The sequence below is a fragment of the Aulonocara stuartgranti genome (genome assembly GCF_965226115.1).
Source record: "Aulonocara stuartgranti genome assembly, chromosome: 14".
NCBI lineage: Eukaryota > Metazoa > Chordata > Actinopteri > Cichliformes > Cichlidae > Aulonocara > Aulonocara stuartgranti.
Genome location: NC_138950.1, coordinates 7,051,791 through 7,072,088, shown reverse-complemented (window position 1 = coordinate 7,072,088; position 20,298 = coordinate 7,051,791).

The window sequence follows — 20,298 nt, the reverse complement described above, 5'->3', positions numbered from 1 at the left end:
TGAGACCCGGTAATCCTCGAAAGCTCCCGCTGGCACCCACGTCCACAATCGCACCGTATTGGGGTTTATCTTGCTAAACAAGTAAATGGCAGAGATTGGATTTTCTTTGTTGAGTATCGTCTGTGCCAGCCTGACCTTTCGTGAGCAGAATGTGTATCTCATTAGAAATGCATTCAACAAACTAACACAACAGCACACTGATGTCCCTAAAGGAAGTCAAATCCCATGCATGTAAATTATCTGCTCTTCTATACAGTTAATCAGTGTTGCCATAGTTTCTGTGGAGTTTTAGCTCCTCGTATGAGGCAGAATACAACAGCTTTTCAGCATTTTCCCATTTTCAGCACTTTAACCACAAAAGAGCTCACTGCTCCAGCCCTGATACATACAAGAATATAAAGGTGTATATGATAGGAAAAGTGGATAACATTGTTCTCGAGATTGCAACAGAATTTGAGATTCGGTGACTACGTTAAGGACTTCCCCATGTGGTCTGCTAGAGGTCCCGTTTGAGAAATGTATCATACAAACCAACAGTGCCATGAAAGGCGCCATGATATAATTCATTCATCAAAATAATTAAATAATCAATGCGCTCTTAAATACTAAATCAAATGTGAAATGATTTCTTGTTGGTAAACAGGAGAAATGCCACTGCTGCTGAGCTCTGTGGCAAGTTTTTTTTCTTTTACAGACAGGTGCGTGGAGCAGTCTTGAATCCTCTCTGATGGAAAACAGAATCTACGCAAACATGCTTACAGAGATAATATTTACAATACACAGAGGATTGGCAACTGTCAACCTGGAGATAATTACAGATGCAAATCAAATACTAAACACATCTGCTTTGCAAGGTTGCTCAGATTACTTACAGGTGTTGAATCCAATCCTCTCTCTCTCCCTCTCTCTCTCTCTCTGCTTTTAAGAGGGGACCTGTAACAAGGGCTTAACAAGACTGCGGTGTCTGATGCAAAAGAGAGTGAAATAAATTTTATTCTTTTGCACTGTAAGAGGATTCACTATAATTTAAAGTTTAATCCATTTAACCTAAATGTGTATTCAGAGCCTGGTACACCCTGAACCCTCTATAACTGCTTAGAAATACACTTTTAGCTTGGTAAGGACTTTTTCAGATTTGAGCTACTGACAAACAAAAAGTTCCACTATAGAATAGATGCCTAAATGTGTTTCTCTGTATGTTATATTACTATTATTATTGTTGTTTAAAGAATTCTTACAAGTAGCTTCACACATAGGGAGCTAATTACTTGCCATGTAGTATATAATAACAGAGTAGTTCAACACTGAACTGAGACTTTATTTTAATGAATGAAGCACTGCCGCTATGAAATGATCATGGTTGTCATGGTTTTCAGTCCTGCCCCATCTGATTCAGTGCCTGAAAATGAGTGACAGTTATATTACACGCATAGTATAAAGAAAATGCACCATCTTTGAACTATAAGGATATAAAAGCATAATAATAAAAACGATCTACTGATTAGGGTGCATTAAAATTAGGTAAATACAATGACAGATAAACAACAGCAAATGAGGTTATTTATTTAGCAAAAACCAAACCAAAATGCTGAAGCAGTGTATGAAAGTACACCCCATGATTTAAATAGGTCTAACTTCTCTATACTCAAGTTATTGTTTTCTGTATGACTTTATCAGTATCACACTTTATTGTGTCTTCTTTATAACATTGTTAAAGTCCATTGTTGGAGGCAGCCATTCATACACAGTACTCTCAAGGTCCTGGTTTAGACGTCAGCAAAGAGAATTTAGTTCAAATTAGCAGATCTGAATTTTGCTTTGATATAAATAAACATATTTAAGTCACAAACATTTTGTGTATTAACTAGGCTAAACATAATCTGGGCACAGCTACATTTTCACTAAAATGTAGTTACTAGTCTTTTTTTCTTCTTATAGAAACATACAGTTGATGGTATATGGATGCAATGAGTAAGTCTGAATATTGACATTTTCAGAAATAAGAGTATAAATAAATCATTTGCTGCAACTTTTTTAACCCACTTTCTTGTAAGTCTGTGTCTTTAAAAGAATTGTTTAAAAAGAGGACATAGGTGTCAGTATATCTAAATTTATAAAGCAGAAGTTTGTGAAGAAGCCATACGTAAAAGAAAGTAAAGTGTAAGTTTGTGAATCTTGCCAAAAGGAATTCACGTCTGACACATGAGCAATAGCCAGACCATACAGCTGGAATAAAACTTGCCAGCTGCTGTCGACGAGGTAAAAATATGAAATTGGCCTTGTCTTATCTCACACCAACAGTGTGAACACAAGGCTACATCTCACCTAACTCATACATCCCTGTGATTCTTGCAATATCGGCGAGTTTCTACCCCACCAATTCTGTCTGTTCTGTACTGGCTCTGCATCATGGGCTGACTGAGTCATCTTGAAACAAATGCAGAAAAATAAGCTTTTCCTGAAGGGCAGAAGAAACTGTTTATCCTCCAGGCATTCTTCCACTGAGATAACAAGAGCTGAGTTTTTAGGATGCGGGAATATTATACAGCGGGAATCCAGTTAAGGTACAGACATCTGCGGTGAAAGCTGTGTGTGCTGTACTGCTTAATCCTGAAGAGATAGCTTCATTAATTGTGTTCATCCTCCTCTCTGTTGCACCAGCCAAATGCAGGATGGTTGAATAAGTAATGGGAGTAGAACTGCTGAGTGACAGGAGTTTAACCTCACCTGTCTTCACGCTGGGTGTGCTGAGAGGTCTTTGAATGGATAAGTCCTATCAATCAGCAGCTTCGACTACTGACAACATGTTGTGCTGCTCTAAATGGGAAATTGTCAAGATAGGGTTTGTAGGCAATCTGGGTTCCAAGCGTTTGCTTGGAATGAGAAAAAATATCATTAACATTGCAAAAACAATGAATATGCTGGTTACAAATAGTAAAATCGGAGCATGTATAATATGATTTTATAATGAAAGGTTAAATGACTATTGCTCATATGCAATAACTGCCAAGTGTTAGTTCAATGCATGGAAGCTGGCAAATAACCTAAGACACTGATTTTTTTTTCTTTGTCGGTAATGGATGAGGGCAAAAGCTGTAATTTGTTAGCACATGGATTATGAGATTCATTATCATGAAAATACAAAGCAGAAAGATTGACATGTTTGCCCTTTTAGATAACTTGACAAGTCAGTGACCTGAAAAGAAATGCATATTGTGCTAACCCTGTTTATTTGTAATGCAGCAATTAGTGTGAATAAATTTAGGCTAACATACAATTATTGAGGTAAACAAATAGGTGTTAACCCTGATAATTACATCACTTACTGACAAATATTTGCTTGCATACTAACCTGTACGAGACAGTAATTATAACCGGAGGCTATTCTAAACTATAATTTCTCTAAAATTTCTCATTTTGTGGTTTGCTACAGTGAAAGTAGGCAGTGTTGCCAGAGGCTGTGTGCCATGCCAAGTTGAAAAATCCTGCCAATTCTGAAATCCTTGAAATCTCAGGTCTAAAGGTTAGAAATGTGGGCCTGACATGAGCAGATCATTCTCTACCTTTGCTAGAGGATGCAAAACTGAGAAAGTGACTGAAATCTTCAGTTACTCCTCAAAGTAAAGTAAAACGCCTTTTAGCAAGGCACTGAATTGGGAAAATATAGTAAATATTCTCACAGGATTACATTTAATCAAATGATATTTACTGTATTCAGATGCTTTATCATCATGTACTTGCCTTACAATTATAAATGTGTTGTAGAAAGTGAAATCCTGTTTTTCACAGCATGACTTACAGCAGCTCCCAGAAAAGAAAGGGCATGAACACTACCATGTAAGACAGATCGATAGTTTAAAGTGACTGAGAATAGAAAAAAAATACAGGTCACGGCCGCCTGTTACTCAAAACACAACATCTTGTTTAGCTGCAGTGCAATGTGAGCTATCGAAGCAGCTGTCAGATGATGATTTTTTTTAGCTGAACATTGATTGCTTTTGAAGAAAAACATCCCAAATCCATAAGAGCCTTCACGTTGGCTTCTCAATGAGAAAAAAAAAGAAACCAAAAACTTCACAACTTAAAATAGCCCAGATGCAATCTGTAGTTGTTAATTATTGCATTGTCTAATCTGTGTTTGTCACATTATGTGGAGTAATTTGTATGTTTTACATAAAGTAGAATGAAAAATCATTAGTGCAAAGTGGACATGTGATTTCTGCTGCTACCTACATGCTATGAAAGTTTAATGAAGTCATTATGGTGGCATCTATCTACTGGATACAGGAAACATGACCCTTGAAAGTACTGAATGCTTAGCTATGCCTAAAATGTATTCAAGTCATTTCAGATTATTGATAACCTGAAAGGAAATTTTTCGATTGATGGCGGCATGGCACTGATGTTCTTTGAGGGGAGTGAGCCAATGAATAAAACAGGAATGCTGAGACAAAGAGCTTCTCGCGGTCATCAATAAACCCGACAGTGACCACGGCAGCTCTGACCAAACATTTCAGCCTACCTAAACTGTTATCTCCAGGCTAAAACATCTACTTGAAGACGTCCTTTGCCCCCACCTCCCAACCCCATTCAAAGTCAATTAATATTGATTGTGCATTTGAGCAAGCACGTGTATCTCCTCAGGTGGAACCGAATTACTTTGAAACACCTCAGGAGGGCTCCGCTTCTGGGAGAATGCTGAAAACCATTAGCTGACTGGACTGAGAAAATAAAACTGAATTAAAGCAAATAAAGAATAATAAAAAGCCTGCTGTTTCAAGCAGAGGAGAATCAGTCAAGAGTAGCCGCAAATGCCTGCAGTAATGTAAAACACCAAAGCAATGTTTATGTTGGATTAGCCTCTGTTGCTTTCAGTTCAGAAACATGTGCACAACCCATGAAAAGGAAAGTGTCAGCTCCTCAAACACAGACAGGTGTTTATGTGTGCATTTGCTCCAAACACCACATTGAGTATATTTTACTTTCCATATACTCCTCTGTAACTGTAATTGTAGAAGTGTTACAACTAAAGAAAACTGTTTGTGCAACCTTTTAGACTCTTAGATGACCTAATTTGTCATCTGATTTTAACATCCCGTTATAAAAAGAGAGGACAATTAAATAAAAGAACAAAAATCTGTGATACTGACTCTAAGCACACAAGTTGCTCTGCCAAGTCTCATTTGTTTAACTGGGTTCTGAAAATCTGATAAAATTGTAGGTCTTCTGAAAACGTCAAAGGGTTTACAAACATTTATAGACCTTGATATATATTAATATGAATGATATATATATATATATATATATATATATATATATATATATATATATATATATATATATATATATATATATATATATATATATATATATATATAACCTGCCTCAGTACTACATGGAAGCTCCTGTCAGGCATCATATCGGCTAAGATGAACAGGCACATGGGTCAATACATGAGCGGGACACAGAAAGGAATTGGCAAGAATACCAGAGGCGCAAAACACCAGCTACTGGTAGACAGAACAATCAGCCGAGACTGCAAGACCAGACTGACCAACCTGTGCACTGCCTGGATTGATTACAAGAAGGCCTATGACTCAATGCCCCACAGCTGGATACTGGAATGCCTAGAATTGTACAAGATCAATGGGACCCTAAGAGCCTTCATCAGGAACTCAATGGGGATGTGGCGTACAACACTAGAGGCCAACTCCAAGCCCATAGCACAAGTCACCATCAAGTGCGGGATCTACCAAGGAGATGCTCTGTCCCCACTGCTGTTCTGCATAGGCCTGAACCCCCTCAGTGAGATCATTAACAAGACTGGCTACGGATACCAACTACAGAACGGAGCAGTTGTCAGCCACCTCCTGTACATGGATGACATCAAGCTGTATGCCAAGAGTGAACGAGACATCGATTCACTGATCCACACTACCAGGCTATACAGCAATGACATTGGAATGTCGTTCGGACTGGAGAAGTGTAGTCGGATGGTAACAAAGAGAGGGAAGGTAGTCAGAACTGAGGGGATTGAACTACCAGAAGGCAACATTGCAGACATAGAGGACAGTTACAAGTACTTGGGGATCCCACAGGCGAATGGGAACCATGAAGAGGCCACTAGAAAAGCTGCAACCACCAAGTACCTGCAGAGGGTCAGGCAAGTCCTGAGGAGTCAGCTGAATGGTAAGAACAAGATCCGGGCCATCAACACGTACGCCCTGCCCGTGATCAGGTACCCTGCTGGGGTAATAGGCTGGCCAAAGGAGGAGATAGAAGCCACTGACATAAAGACAAGAAAGCTCCTTACCATGCATGGAGGGTTTCACCCCAAGTCCAGCACCCTGAGGCTGTACGCTAAGCGGAAGGAAGGGGGCCGGGGACTGGTGAGTGTCAGCACCACAGTCCAGGATGAGACAACGAACATCCAAGAATACATTAGGAAGATGGCCCCAACTGACCGAGTGCTCAGTGAATACCTCAGGCAGCAGAAACCCAAGAAAGAGGAGGGAGACGAGGAACCATCATGGAAGGACAGGCCCCTGCACGGTATGTACCACCGGCAGATAGAGGAGGTGGCTGATATCCAGAAATCCTACCAGTGGCTGGACAAAGCTGGACTGAAAGACAGCACAGAAGCACTAATCATGGCAGCACAAGAACAAGCTCTGAGCACAAGATCCATAGAGGCTGGGGTCTATCACACCAGGCAAGACCCCAGGTGCAGGCTGTGTAAAGATGCCCCAGAGACAATCCAGCACATAACAGCAGGGTGCAAGATGCTAGCAGGCAAGGCATACATGGAACGCCATAACCAAGTGGCCGGCATAGTGTACAGGAACATCTGTGCCGAGTATAACCTGGAAGTCCCGAGGTCAAAATGGGAGATGCCCCCAAGGGTGGTGGAGAATGACCGAGCTAAGATCCTGTGGGACTTCCAGATACAGACGGACAAAATGGTGGTGGCTAACCAACCGGACATAGTGGTGGTAGACAAACAGAAGAAGATGGCCGTAGTGATCGATGTAGCGGTTCCGAATGACAGCAATATCAGGAAGAAGGAACACGAGAAGCTGGAGAAATACCAAGGGCTCAGAGAAGAGCTCGAGAGGATGTGGAGGGTGAAGGTAACGGTGGTCCCCGTGGTAATCGGAGCACTAGGTGCGGTGACTCCCAAGCTAGGCGAGTGGCTCCAGCAGATCCCAGGAACAACATCGGAGATCTCTGTCCAGAAGAGCGCAGTCCTGGGAACAGCTAAGATACTGCGCAGGACCCTCAAGCTCCCAGGCCTCTGGTAGAGGACCCGAGCTTGAAGGATAAACCGCCCGCAGGGGCATGCTGGGTGTTTTTTATATATATATATATATGAATTCCTGAACAATACAGGAATTCAACCAACACAAAGCTACACAGAAATGCCTCCATGCATGCTTTCATAGAATAATGATTGAATAATAATTTGCTTCAACTAGTACAACTAGTACATTTTAGTCCCGTAAAATAATTAATCTAACAATCAAGTAGACCATCTGCAATCAAATCAGCTTGAAAGAGGCTATTAAACATTTCCTGATTTAAAAATGCAGTTGTGATCACCTTGGAATCTTCTGTCATTGCTGTGTACTGTCACTCTTTTCAGTTTACATTTTATGAAATAAATCTTTAGAGAAAAAGATTTATTTCTTCAGGTTTGTATATTTTAATTAAAAACCCTATAGTCTTCCTTCCTACATTCATAGAATATAATTTCCCATTTGCAAATTATCACAAATATTTCAAAAAGGGACGTGTCACATGACATGATAGATTTTCAAGCATTTGACCTCATCTTTCACTTCATCTCTCATCCTGAAATTTTCTGAAAATAGAAACAAGATATCAATAATTTGCAGTCAGTGCGTGACAGAAAGAAAAACATCACAGTTTTGTGCAAACTGCCTGCTGCGAGTGTCATCGTTAGCAGATCTGCTCATGGTCTGACAAGAGGGGAGGTCAATTGACAAATCAGATCTGTGATTATCACTGTAATTCAGGCGCGCTAAAAGTGGATAATCCAGGTCAAATATCATTCTCACTTGTCAGAAGTTGACAATGATCACATATGCATTAACGCCAACCCCTGCATATCAAATGGGACATCTTGAGGAACGATTTGACCACTCGTTTCAAGAGGCTGATAATCAGACAGAAATCTTCCTGGCAGAATCAAACAGTGCACTAGAGATAAATCAGACACACTTTCAGATTTATTGTTAATGCAATCAAAAGGCTCTCTTTGAACAGATTCTCAAATCAACATTTGGTGAGGAGAAGGAAATCAAATGTGCTTTCGTTAAAGTGTTACCAGACAAAGGAGATGGTGTGCTGAGATGTGCAGAAAAGGAACCGAACTCTGAAAGCTTTAACTGATTGGTTATTTCAACAGAACTCTGCAGCTCTACAGGCAGATGATAAGCTCTCTTTGATCAGAGGAGCATTGTTGTATATGGTGATCATCTGCATGTGTGTATATGCAGACGTGGAGGTGTGTGTGTGTGTGCTAGCAACAGCGTCTAATGAATATTCAAGGGAGATATTCTGCAGAAGTGTCCCTCAGGAGCAGTCGGCTTGTTGTTGCACACATGGGAGGCTTGCAATACACCTACTATCACAAATGTTTGAAATACCTTTGGTGCTTTAAGCTATGCGAAGGCCTTTTAAAGGTAAATCTCGGTCATCCAGTATGAAGGGATTACAAACAGGACAGGAGGAGACATAGTGGTACAGAGTGTAATTTCATTACTGTTTATAAATGTAAAAGTTAATTACAAGTTTGATTTGGTTTAAATGACAGAGAGAAAGAGAAAAAAAAACATTCCTCTCTCCTCTGCTTAAAAAAAATGGAAAATTGTTTCTATCTGGATTTTCTAATTAAAGAAAATTACGAGTTAAATGTTGTTTTGCTGCTTTATTTACTTAACTGCTTTACTAAACCATCCTACGCCCATTTTTCCCCCTCATCCCTTAGGGGGGAAGCAACGACAGTAGATTTATCTTCTGTATGCAGCTTCGTCTTCTTTTTTGGAGGCAATAATTAATCCCTCATTTATAGAAAAAATATATATATAAATAAATAAAGCTGCACAGAGATAAGGGACTGTGGTCTGGTAGTCATTTGGTATAACCTCTGCATCACACAGCCTAAAGCCTATTTGTTGTGTCATGTGCAGTTGCTCTCACTCAAGCTGGCAGAGCAACACAGGATTGTCACAGCTTTGTTTTCCCTGTACAAACGCTCTCTGCAGAGGGTCTGCACACATACTAAACCACCTTTTATCTATCAAATCCATTCAAATCATATTCCAGAGCTGTAAAACTTCCGTATTTCAATCACTGACATCATTTTGGCTTTATTTTTCTATTCATTAATACTTTTTGGTTGCCATTTAAAAAATTTAAAAATAAAACCTTGTTTGACTTCTTAGTCTTGCGACTGTGTGTCCTACCAAAAGTCCTTTCCAAACAGTGTCGTATCTCCACTCGACCAAGACCTTCCATCTCTACTTATAATGTGCATTTAATAAGAATTAAATTGGCAAGTGGATAGATGTGTTTTGAGCTGTGTGATAATGACAGTTTGGCTTTTCATGGGTTTGATATGTGGATGACAGCCGCCTGTAAGGCCTAATGGAGCCGTTCCACCAGCATCTGTTAAGAATGCTTCATTGAGTTTACAATTAGTAAAGGCCACGGTTCACTGCCAAGCTCTGTGACCACTCAGAGTGGGCAAATCCAAAAGATTCACTTTAACACTTTTATCACAGAGTGGAAGGAAGAGCTGGAATTATATTCTGTGAGCCAAAGACGAATGTGTAACTTCTGTCAGGTATACGGGTCTAGCAGGATCTCTGTAAATGTAGCAAAATGGTGTCAAGAACTGACATAAAAAGCCTAAAATGTTCTATATATAAATGCTTTCTGGCTTTCTTACACTGGTTTTGAGGTAAAAGCTGAAAGTGATGTTTTTTGGGTAAGGCATATTTTTTTGTTTGTTTATTTTATTTACTTATTGTTTCCCTTTATGTCCATTCAGTTACTTCTTCTTTACCATAAAGTACTTTGTAAGAATCTTAAGCTATAACACATGTTTTTAAATATTTGTAAGTAATAAAAAGCATAGTATAGGTGCAGCGATTTATTGAATGTGCAAATATTCATGAAAATCAAGTACAATGCAAAAATAATAATGCAATAGTTTGCATAATTCTAATGACCTTGAAAGTCATTCTTTGGTTTAACCACCTTTATTCCTCAACACAGCCTGAATTCTCCTAGGCAGGTTTTCTAGTCTTAAGTCTTCAGAAATAGTTCTCCTGTTTTCTTGAAGGACATTTCAAAGCTCTTCTTTAGATGTTGGATGGTTTTGTTTTGTTGACATGATCTGACCTTGCTTCAATAATGTGGGGAGGCTTTTCCAAAACTGATAGTGTTCTTCTATCGAGATATGGTTTTACCTGGCAGTGTAAGGCACTGCAAGTCAGATGCTTTTCAAATGGTATTGCATGGTGAGGGAAAACTTTTCAACATGCATAATTCCATCGATTTCTATAAGATCTCCACTACGACTGAAACGTGCCCCCTAACCATCACAGAACCTCCATTGTGTTTTACATATGACTACAAACACTCACTGTTGTACTGACCTGACCTTCTGATCTTCTTGGGGGATTCTCTTCACATTTTGATTCCTTAATCCATAAAACCTGTTGCCACTTATTTTTAGCTCAGCTCTTGCATAATTTGTCATATTTCGTTTCTCCGCGTTTGGCTTCCTTAAGAATGGTTTCTAAACACCCACCCTTACATTAAGACCATTTCTGATGAGGCTTTGGTGAGCAGTAGATGAACATGCTGAAGTGGCAGGTTCATCTCTCAGGTCCTGTGTCAGGTCTTGGCTTAATTATTTTTTTTCCCTATTTCTTACGGACATGTATGTCAGATACTGTTTGTATGCTCTTTTTTTAGGCCTAACTCTTTTTCTTTTGTTTTCCACTTTCCCACTTTCTGCAGGTTTTTTAAGGATTCATTGCACACTGTGCTCAGGTATGCCAAGTTTTCATTTAATGGTACCTTGGGAATCACCTTTTTTAGTTCAACAATGCTATTTTATGCCTGTCAAAATGTTTATCTTATCTTATCTAAAATTGGAAATAGGAACATGTGTGTTTTAGCAGCAGGCTACTAAGAAAGATTTTCTTTTGTTCTTTTGCTTTCTTTGCTAAGTTGTCTATTGTGTGGAGACATACCACTGTAAGCATACCTTTACATATGCTTACATGAAATAATTCATATGTCATCATTGGGTGGCTTAATAAAAATAATACAAAGATGGGACTAAAAAAACAATAAAAGCAGCCAAAATTTGACTTCCACAAAACCTGGAGTACTCTTTGTTAGGGATGTGAGTAATTTAAACATTGTTGCTCCTGCTAGTTGGTGCCAGAAATACTAGTTGGTTCAACATATTATTCTTATTTTATTGATTTATAATAGCAGTTGCTGGTTCAACGAGCAGCTACTAATGGATCACTCTTTTGCTTAGGAGGGAGGGTGTAAACAAAGCAGATGGAAAGTGAACAGATAACAGTCATGATAACTGGAGTGGTCCTGCTGTATTTTGATGTAAAAAAAAAAAAAAAAGTACATTGACTGCGTCGCAAAGAACAGAAATGTGATCAAGCAACTGAAGAGATAACGTCATCCTGCACCAGGGTGGGAAGAAATCAACAATACTGCGTTGCCGAGAAACTGCAACCTGATCAACGTGAAATGAGTACACAATGCTATCCATGAAGCAAAATTTCTGCAGGATCCAGAAACATTTATGATCTGATTTGTTTAATGTGGAACATGAGTAATTATTTCATTACACACACAAAATACTTGTTTAATATGGGGCTAAGAACTGTAGAACTTTTGATCTTTGCTTTTTCATGGTGGAGTGATCATATACCATAGACTACACTGACTCACAAGTTTGAATATATGGATAAGCCAAAAGCCTTTTGGAGAAAAGTCTTCTCGTCAAACAAGACAAAGATTGAGCTATTGTGAAGGTGAGGCTTCAAACTAAAGAACACTGTACTGCACTGTACCATAGTGTCAAGCATGGTGGTGCTTCATCCTGAAGCTATTTTGTTGCCAGTGACACTGGTATATTGCAAAAAGTGAAAGGAATAATGAAGGACCATTTGCAAATTCTTGACCTTCACATAGACACCGATGTGTGCTTCAACATGACAGTGATTCAATGCTGTTTTTGAAATGGATAAAGCAGGATAACATTATGTTTCTGGTATGGTGTTCCCAAAGCACCAACCTCAAACCTATCGAACATTTGTGGACTATGCTAGAAAGCTGGGTCTATGCCAGGAAACAAAGCAATTCTAATTGTTTTCCCTGTGAAGAAAAAATAACTTTTTTCACTCAGTAAGTTTTCTAATGATGTTAAAGCAACAACAAAGAGCAGCGTCAAAGAAATGAACTGAAATGAACCAAAGTGCAACTGTATTCTTCTTCTTTTCAGAGTTATAAACCTGACAAGTCTTTGATTTTTCAGTCAAGCATTCCAGTTCTTTTGTTTAGCTGATGATTTACTCTGATGTTTATTTTAAAATGAAGAGACTTGGACAGGCAGGTAAGTCCAACAATGTAAATTTTAATAAAGCTTACTTTGGACTAATAACAGGTGCTGCCTAGTACAAGCAGGCAAATCTGATAAATGTCCAGAACCATAAATCACTTGAAGTAAGGAGGTGAGTCCAAAATGAGAGAAAGAAAGCCAGTGAGGGCTTTGAGCTGCAAAGCCGCAAGACAGAAAAACTGTGGTGGAGAAGGGCTAGGCTATAAATGTGAAGCAAAACACAAATGTGATTATTGTGGATGAGGTCGGTCACAAAACTGGGAAAAGACTAAGAGGTTTTAAAAAATAAAATAAAGATACAGAATGAAAGTGATTAACAAAATAACATGGGAAGTTTGGAATGCAAACCTATCAGTGAAAACCCAAAAAGCAGAAGATACACAAAGAAAAGCTAAATATATTGAAACGCTGGAAAGGTGTTTTCAAATGCAGGTCACCGGTAAATTTCCAGGTACTGGAATCACCAAAATTCCAGAATGTTTCACTTGCACAGATTCCAGTTATGAGCCAGTAGCATGTGCAGCACATGCACAGCAGCGCAGTCGGTAACTGCATGTACACTCACATGCTTTAAAAAGTAGAACAAAAGCCCCTAACCATGATAGTCTAATCTGTATAGAGTTTCAGTCGCTTGGACTGTGGGAATAAATATGAGTGCCAGGAAAACTGTAATTGGAAGCTCTAAATTACCTGTAGGTGTGAGCTTGGTTCTGCTGGTTTGTGTTGTGATTGACCACCCAACTTTCCTGCCCGATGCTCAGTGGAAATTAAAGATTTAGTGAACAGATGGATAGATGGAAGTACAATATCAGCAACTTCAAATTTCAAAAGAAACCATCTTAACCAAAGATTTTGTATTTGTCATTGGCATTTGTGAGATTTGGCCTTTTATGCATTTAGCCATAATTACATAACAAATAACGACATTAACATGGAAATTTCTTCAGTCATTAAAATCCAGTTAAACTTCTTGAACTGTGCAAATAGTTGACCATGAAGAAACTGGAGAATGACCAATAATGGCTTTTTAGGAGCCCATAGAAATATTAAGGGTGATTACATTGGGCATCATGGTGGTTTGTTCTGTTGCCTCACAGCAACAAGGTCCTGAGTCCTGGGTTTTCCATGTCTGCTTGGGTACTCCAGGTACTGTGCCTTCTTTTTTCAGTCAAAGCACATTGAGTGGGGTTCACAGTGACCCTGAATTGGATAAGTGGAAGAGAATGGATAGATGGATGGGCAGTCTGAGTAAATGGTAACAAACAGCTGTATTTTTCAAGTCTTTACTAAACACACTGAGTAATCATTCACAGTCCAGGCTGGAATGTGTAATGGCGTTACCACTGTGGTGAAATTAACACATAGGAAGAGGACTGATAAATATATTTTCCACTTTATGCTATAACTGCAACTGTTGTATAGCAGTAATGAAACATATAAATGGTGGGTGCAAGGTTTTTTTTGCATTGTTTATTTTTAGCAGGTTTATTTAAAAAAAGGACTTGCCAGGTACAAGTTCACTAATAGGTTTGCAGGATAATTGAAAGCAGAACTTCCTATTCCTGCCTCACCCATACAGAAAGAAAATAAAGTGCATATCCGGAACTAAAGTTACATAACCACAGAAAAAACTGTGTAACAATCCTTGTCTCAAACATGACAGTCTAGACAGAAAGACGATCACGTGGGATTTTTTTTTTCAGTGGTTCAACACAATAGGGCTGTCACTTCTGCGAGGTTGACCAGCATTATGTGTGCACAGAGTTCTGTGCTTGCTAGTGAGTTTCTTTTGAGATGTGAAAAACTATAAAGTGCAAAGCAGAAAAGGAGTGTAGTGCCAGTGTAGCTGGGTGGAATTAAGAAATAGAGAAACACACGACAGACAGTCATATACAAGTCACTGGCCGTTGTCTGTTCACGAGTCTAGCAGCTTCTTACCTTGTGGGTGGAGAAGGTGTTATTTGTCCTGAAGAAGTAAGATTATATGACTGTAATTAACTAGCATAAAACAGTAACCATTGTAACAGACAGCAATATTGTCTATATGTCACACTGATGACTTACCTGCTGCAGACAGGTACATGTATAGATCAAAACTACAGAGAGGGGCCAGAATAATACAAAAAGAGATCTTTATTCAAACACCATCTACAAATGTGTTATACTTAATTAACTTTATTCTTATCTGTTCCCAAAACACTCAGTCAGCTGCAATGGTAGTCAGTGTGCTTAAGCCCTACCATCTGACTCACATGCAAATATTCCCTAAAGTTACTAAAGCGTGTTTTGTTTAATGTTAAATCGTATTAACTTAGCATATTACAAATATGGATCTAGTCTTTCCTGGCAGTGGAGTCAACTTTACTTTGTATATTGTGTGCTGTTCTATCTCCCAGCAGTCTTTTTTATCATACACAGGACCTTCCTCCCTCCAATTTCAACAAGTGACCATATGAGTTGGGAGAAATGCAGCATATGGAGGCACCGCCCCTTCAGCCCCCCTGCTGACACCAGAACCAGTCGAGTGAAACAAGGCCTCTGCATGGCGAAAGCAGAGAGCAAGCTCTTCATCTCTCACCTCAAAATCATTATTACCTGATTAAGTGTGATTAAGAGAAGATCATTAGCAGCTGCATGTCCTGTCAGTAATCATTACTGTGATGGGTGCGTTATACCCAATGAGCTCATCTGCAGGCTTAGCCACTTTAATGATTAGGGAAGCATTGTTTAGCTCAGCTCTTGGATAAAAGGTTGACTCGCTATCGTCTGTGCAGAAAGTCAGAGTGAGGTGAGCGTCCCACAACTGCATTATAATGAACTAAATTGTTCAACACGGGGGATGACATTGAACAAATTTTAACTCCAGTCCTTCTACATTGTATACTTGTGTTACTCATGTCCAATCTATTGGTAATAATGTCAATCCTTTGGTCACCGAGCAGTTTAATACTGAATATACTCCAGTTAGATTTGGATTAGTACAAAAGCAAAGAGAATGTTCACAGTGAACGAACACGAGCATGACTGAACACCTTTATAAGGAAAAAAATATGACATTTCTCCTTGCATTGCTTTGTTAAAATGTGTTTTTTCTGTTCTAACACTTTTTTAGTCAATACTTTTTTTTTCAAAAACTGTCATGCCAGCAAAAATGATGTATGAATTATTCCTGAGGTTTGTGCAAAAGTTAATATGTGGAGGCTAATCAATGATATTGTAATCACTAAAACAGAACCTGGAGTCTCATAGGGGGAAAAAACATTCATCACTTTCATCTTCAATTTCATCTTCATGTTAAATTAATTTTTTTAATTTGATTTTGTGTCAGTTGGAATGTGGAAGAAGAGTAAATAAATCCCTAGATGCACTTAAATAGCTTCAGGAATTTAACTGCATATGAAAAGGATTCATTTCCATGCTCTATAAATATCTGGAATTAATTATCATTAGTGAGAAACTTTGCAGTGCAGTGATACATGCAAATTACCTTTGGCTTTTCATCTAAGTTATCTCTGTATCAAGTGCCTCTTCAAGATTCTAACGGACTTTAGTTGAAGATGAACAAATGTCTCTGAGATTTATGTTAGTTAAAGCGAACCCGGAGAAGATATTTTTTTTAACCTTATTGGTGAGCCAATATTATCAGCCAATATTAGTTATGTGTTGATCTGTGAGTATCATCATGCACAATGGCCAATCAATGACAATTAAACCACAGACACAACAATCAGTTGATTCAAACACATTCAGGAAGATTGTGAACAAGTAAATAAATACACACATAAAATTTTACGTAAATCTGTTTATCTTTTGTATTTGTGAAAGAAAGAAAAATGTTGGCATTTATATCAGATTTTTAAATCATCATATATTGGTATTGGTCTTTGCCTGTATCAGCCAGGCTCCTAATAGAAACCATTCGTGCTTGCACCTTGCACTCTAAAATGAATGTGCACATGTAGAGGGGCCATTAATTCGTCACAATAAAAGAGAAAATGTGGAGTCTATCTGTGTGTTGGTCTGATTTTTAAACCAAAGCTTAATGAAACTGTGCATTTGCAGAGACATTAGCTCATCGATGCTGCTTAATTTTTTTGGTTCATTATATCTGTTTGCCAGTGAAGACTCGGAGGTGTGTGTGTGTGTGTGTGTGTGTGTGTGTGTGTGTGTGTGTGTGTGTGTGTGAAAAACTATATATATATAAAAAAAACTAAATAGAACTACAAAAAAAAACAACACCATGTCCTATAGGACATTGTTCTTGTTTTTTTAAGTTAGAGTTGGACAACTCTGACTGCATGTATCTGGTTATTTTCACTGAAAAATGAATTTGACTTAGATCACATACCCTTTTTTATAGTTTTGGCACTGCATGATAAATCAATCTAAAAATATCACAATCCAAAGTATGGTATTGCCAAAGCTATAATGATGTTTTTTTAAAGAAGCCTCACCTTTAGCACGTACACATTTATTAAAGCAATACTATTATTTCCGAACGTTTCATTTAACATTAAGAAAGTAATTCAGTTTATATCATATACTGCACACACACACAGAATTGCCACATTCATATTTTATATTTAAACATTTATCATATTTCAGGTGACTATAATGTGTAGTAAAAAAGCAGGCCACATAGCATCTGTCATAGCATTCAGTTGGTGGGACATTAGTGACTTTGATGGTGACATGATATTTGTAGAAATGATGTTTCTAGCATTGCCATTGACCCTGATGCATTTCAATTTGGCCTATGTTACAAGGGTTTGTAATGATGTGACAGGAACTACTAGTGATTGGTGATTATCCTTTTTGTATAAATGTCACAGGGATCAGAAGGGTAAAAGGAGGCAATTCACATTCAAATTCAACAGTGCAGAATTTCACTACATGACAAATTGTATTAAATAACGTGCAACAGGCATTCACAATAGTCTTTCTTAAAAGGACACCTGTCAAAAAAAAACCAATGCGGTAGTTTGTGAAGTAGTTTCAACTTCCAGTTCATGGATTTGGACAATAGTATATGTTTCTTTCTGAACATTAAATTACACACATGATTTTAATGTCCCTTGCCATTACTTTTCATTGCTCTGGTCTCATATGTACAAATTCTCGTTTATGTAAATGCACCTTGACAATTTATTTACGTCACTGTTGAGACCCAAGTTTGAGTCATACATGTCACAGATTTCCATACATCATTTCTATTAAAAAATACTCGATTAGGTAAGTTCTCAGTTCATTTGCAGATATTGCAAAGTGAGGTTGCTTCATGAGGTTCACAGAAAAGTCCATTTATCCAACAGGAAAATAAGACATTTAATCCTGAACTGATATGAAATTTGAATTGGATTTTCTCTGCAGCAGTAGCAGCATAATATATGAATGGGAAGATACAAGCGTGTGTATTTCTGCTCCATAAAACTTTCTGGCTTATCAGAGAACAATGAGTGGTAAGACTCGAGTTCCTGACAAGGTTGTTGGCAATTATTAGTCAAAAATACACCACAAAGCAGCGAACAAATAAGTTTAATGCGATGTACCAGTTTTAAATGTTTTAACTTTCTTTTCAGAATATTTATTTTTTTATTATTCAATTGTGAAGTGCAAACTGCATGTTCCAAAAGCTCATCATGGTTTTATTCTCTTTGTTCAAAATGCTTTTCTTTTTTCAGTGTGAAAAAAGCTGTACATTTGGCTAGTCGAGTGTCTAGAACTTAAGCCATTACAGGATTTTAGACTCAAAATGTCTTTCAAATAAAAGAACTACAATCTGAGGCTTATCTGAGTATTTTTATTGTAAGAAATTAAAGGAAAAAATCAGAAGTCAAATGTCACAGGACTCCCTCCGAGGTACTGTTAAAATGTTCGGACACATCAGAAGTTTATTGTTCTGGTTTATCTTTGTGTCAGTGCATTTACTACTTAAGTTATCATTTTATTTCTAATATTTAACCTGCAATTTATCATAAAAAATACATGTTCACACAAGGAGTAAATGTCAATTTGCCTCCACTTTTGATTAGGAAAAAATAGATTTTCTGAATTTCTACTTCAACCAGTGTGCTCCAGATGATAATCATTTTCATTTTATCTTAGAAACAGCGCAGTCTGACACATGCCATCTCATTAGGCTGTTTGAGTGGAATTAGAGCATTAAAAAAAGAACAAAATGCCATTAAATTTGCATCATCGGCTTTGAGTTTAAAATCATTGGAAAGTTCATTTACATGTAGTCAGAGGGAAAAATCAATTTCAGATGCTGATTCTGTTGATCCTCTCTTTGTGGATACAAATAGCCATCAACGGGAAGGCAGGCCAATCATACCCTCGAGACACATCTCTGCTTAGCAAGCAGCAAAGAGTGAAAGGGTCTGCAGTAGCAAACCCACACAATTTCTCTAAGAGAATACTGTACCAAACATGCACGTTCACAGGCAAGAGTGTTCCTGCATTTTTATTTTGCATCAATTATAATGTATTATAAGCTACATTTACAAAAATAAAAATAAAACCCATATCAGATAATAAAAATCTTGAAAACATGAATTCAGAATTGTGTTTTAAATGTTTGCTGCCTTTTACTTTTACTTTTAGAAAATTTTAATAATATCTGGATGATGGGGGATTAATGCACTTCAAGCACAAGTTCTCTAACCTTCTACATATTTACGTGCTGATTGGGGAGCGTAAAAGTGTGCTCTTTATTTTTGCTGTGTGCACAGTGAAGGAACATTTGAAAATATTGATTTGAAATATAGCTTTCCAAAAGTGCTGCTGTTAGAATTTCCTAGTGGTTTGGCAACAGCACAACTATTCATAGCAAGTGCGATGAGAGTGAGGAGTGCAGCTCAAGCAGAGAGCATCAGATAAGGATGCCTCTGTTGAGGAATTGCATGGAATGCTTCCAAACAGACAGTAAGATTGGTTTCCAATTCCTCCCATCAGACAAATTGAGCCCAGTGGCCAATTATTCCCATTGCCAATTAACCTTGCAACCAGCCCCATCTCAGTCCTTGCGTGACTCAGTCTGCCAAATTTGCTTTTGCCTGTCACATCGACACTACTGATGAAAACAGACAGGAAAGCTCTATGCCTCTCCAATGATTTGGCCAAATATCATTGTGTAATCGGTACCAACACCGAGAGGATTTACATATTCTTGAATTTGTGGTGAGGTGCAACATAGATTTAACTTAGAAGAACCAAGACAGCTGTTATATATAGATTGGTTTTAATTTTAATTGTTTAATAATAATAAGGATAAAAGGCATGATAAAAGTGCAGGTCATTTATCCTTTAATATTAATCGTAAGGACCATTTGCTATTTTAGGAGCCTTTTATATTTGGATCCGTATTGTGTAGTGCAAAGACTTTGTTGTTTTTCTTGCCTTTAAAGTTGAATAATATGCTCAAACAGAGTATAGGATGAGACAGCATGGTTTATTACATAAGCTGGACCTCCTCTGCTAACACTGTTCATTTCTCACACACCACCTCACCCAGACTTTCCCTGCCCAGCCTTCTGAACCAGCCAGCATCACCAGTCACTCCAGGACTAAATGACTTATTACTGACCAGGACAACATCCTTTACCCCTCACACA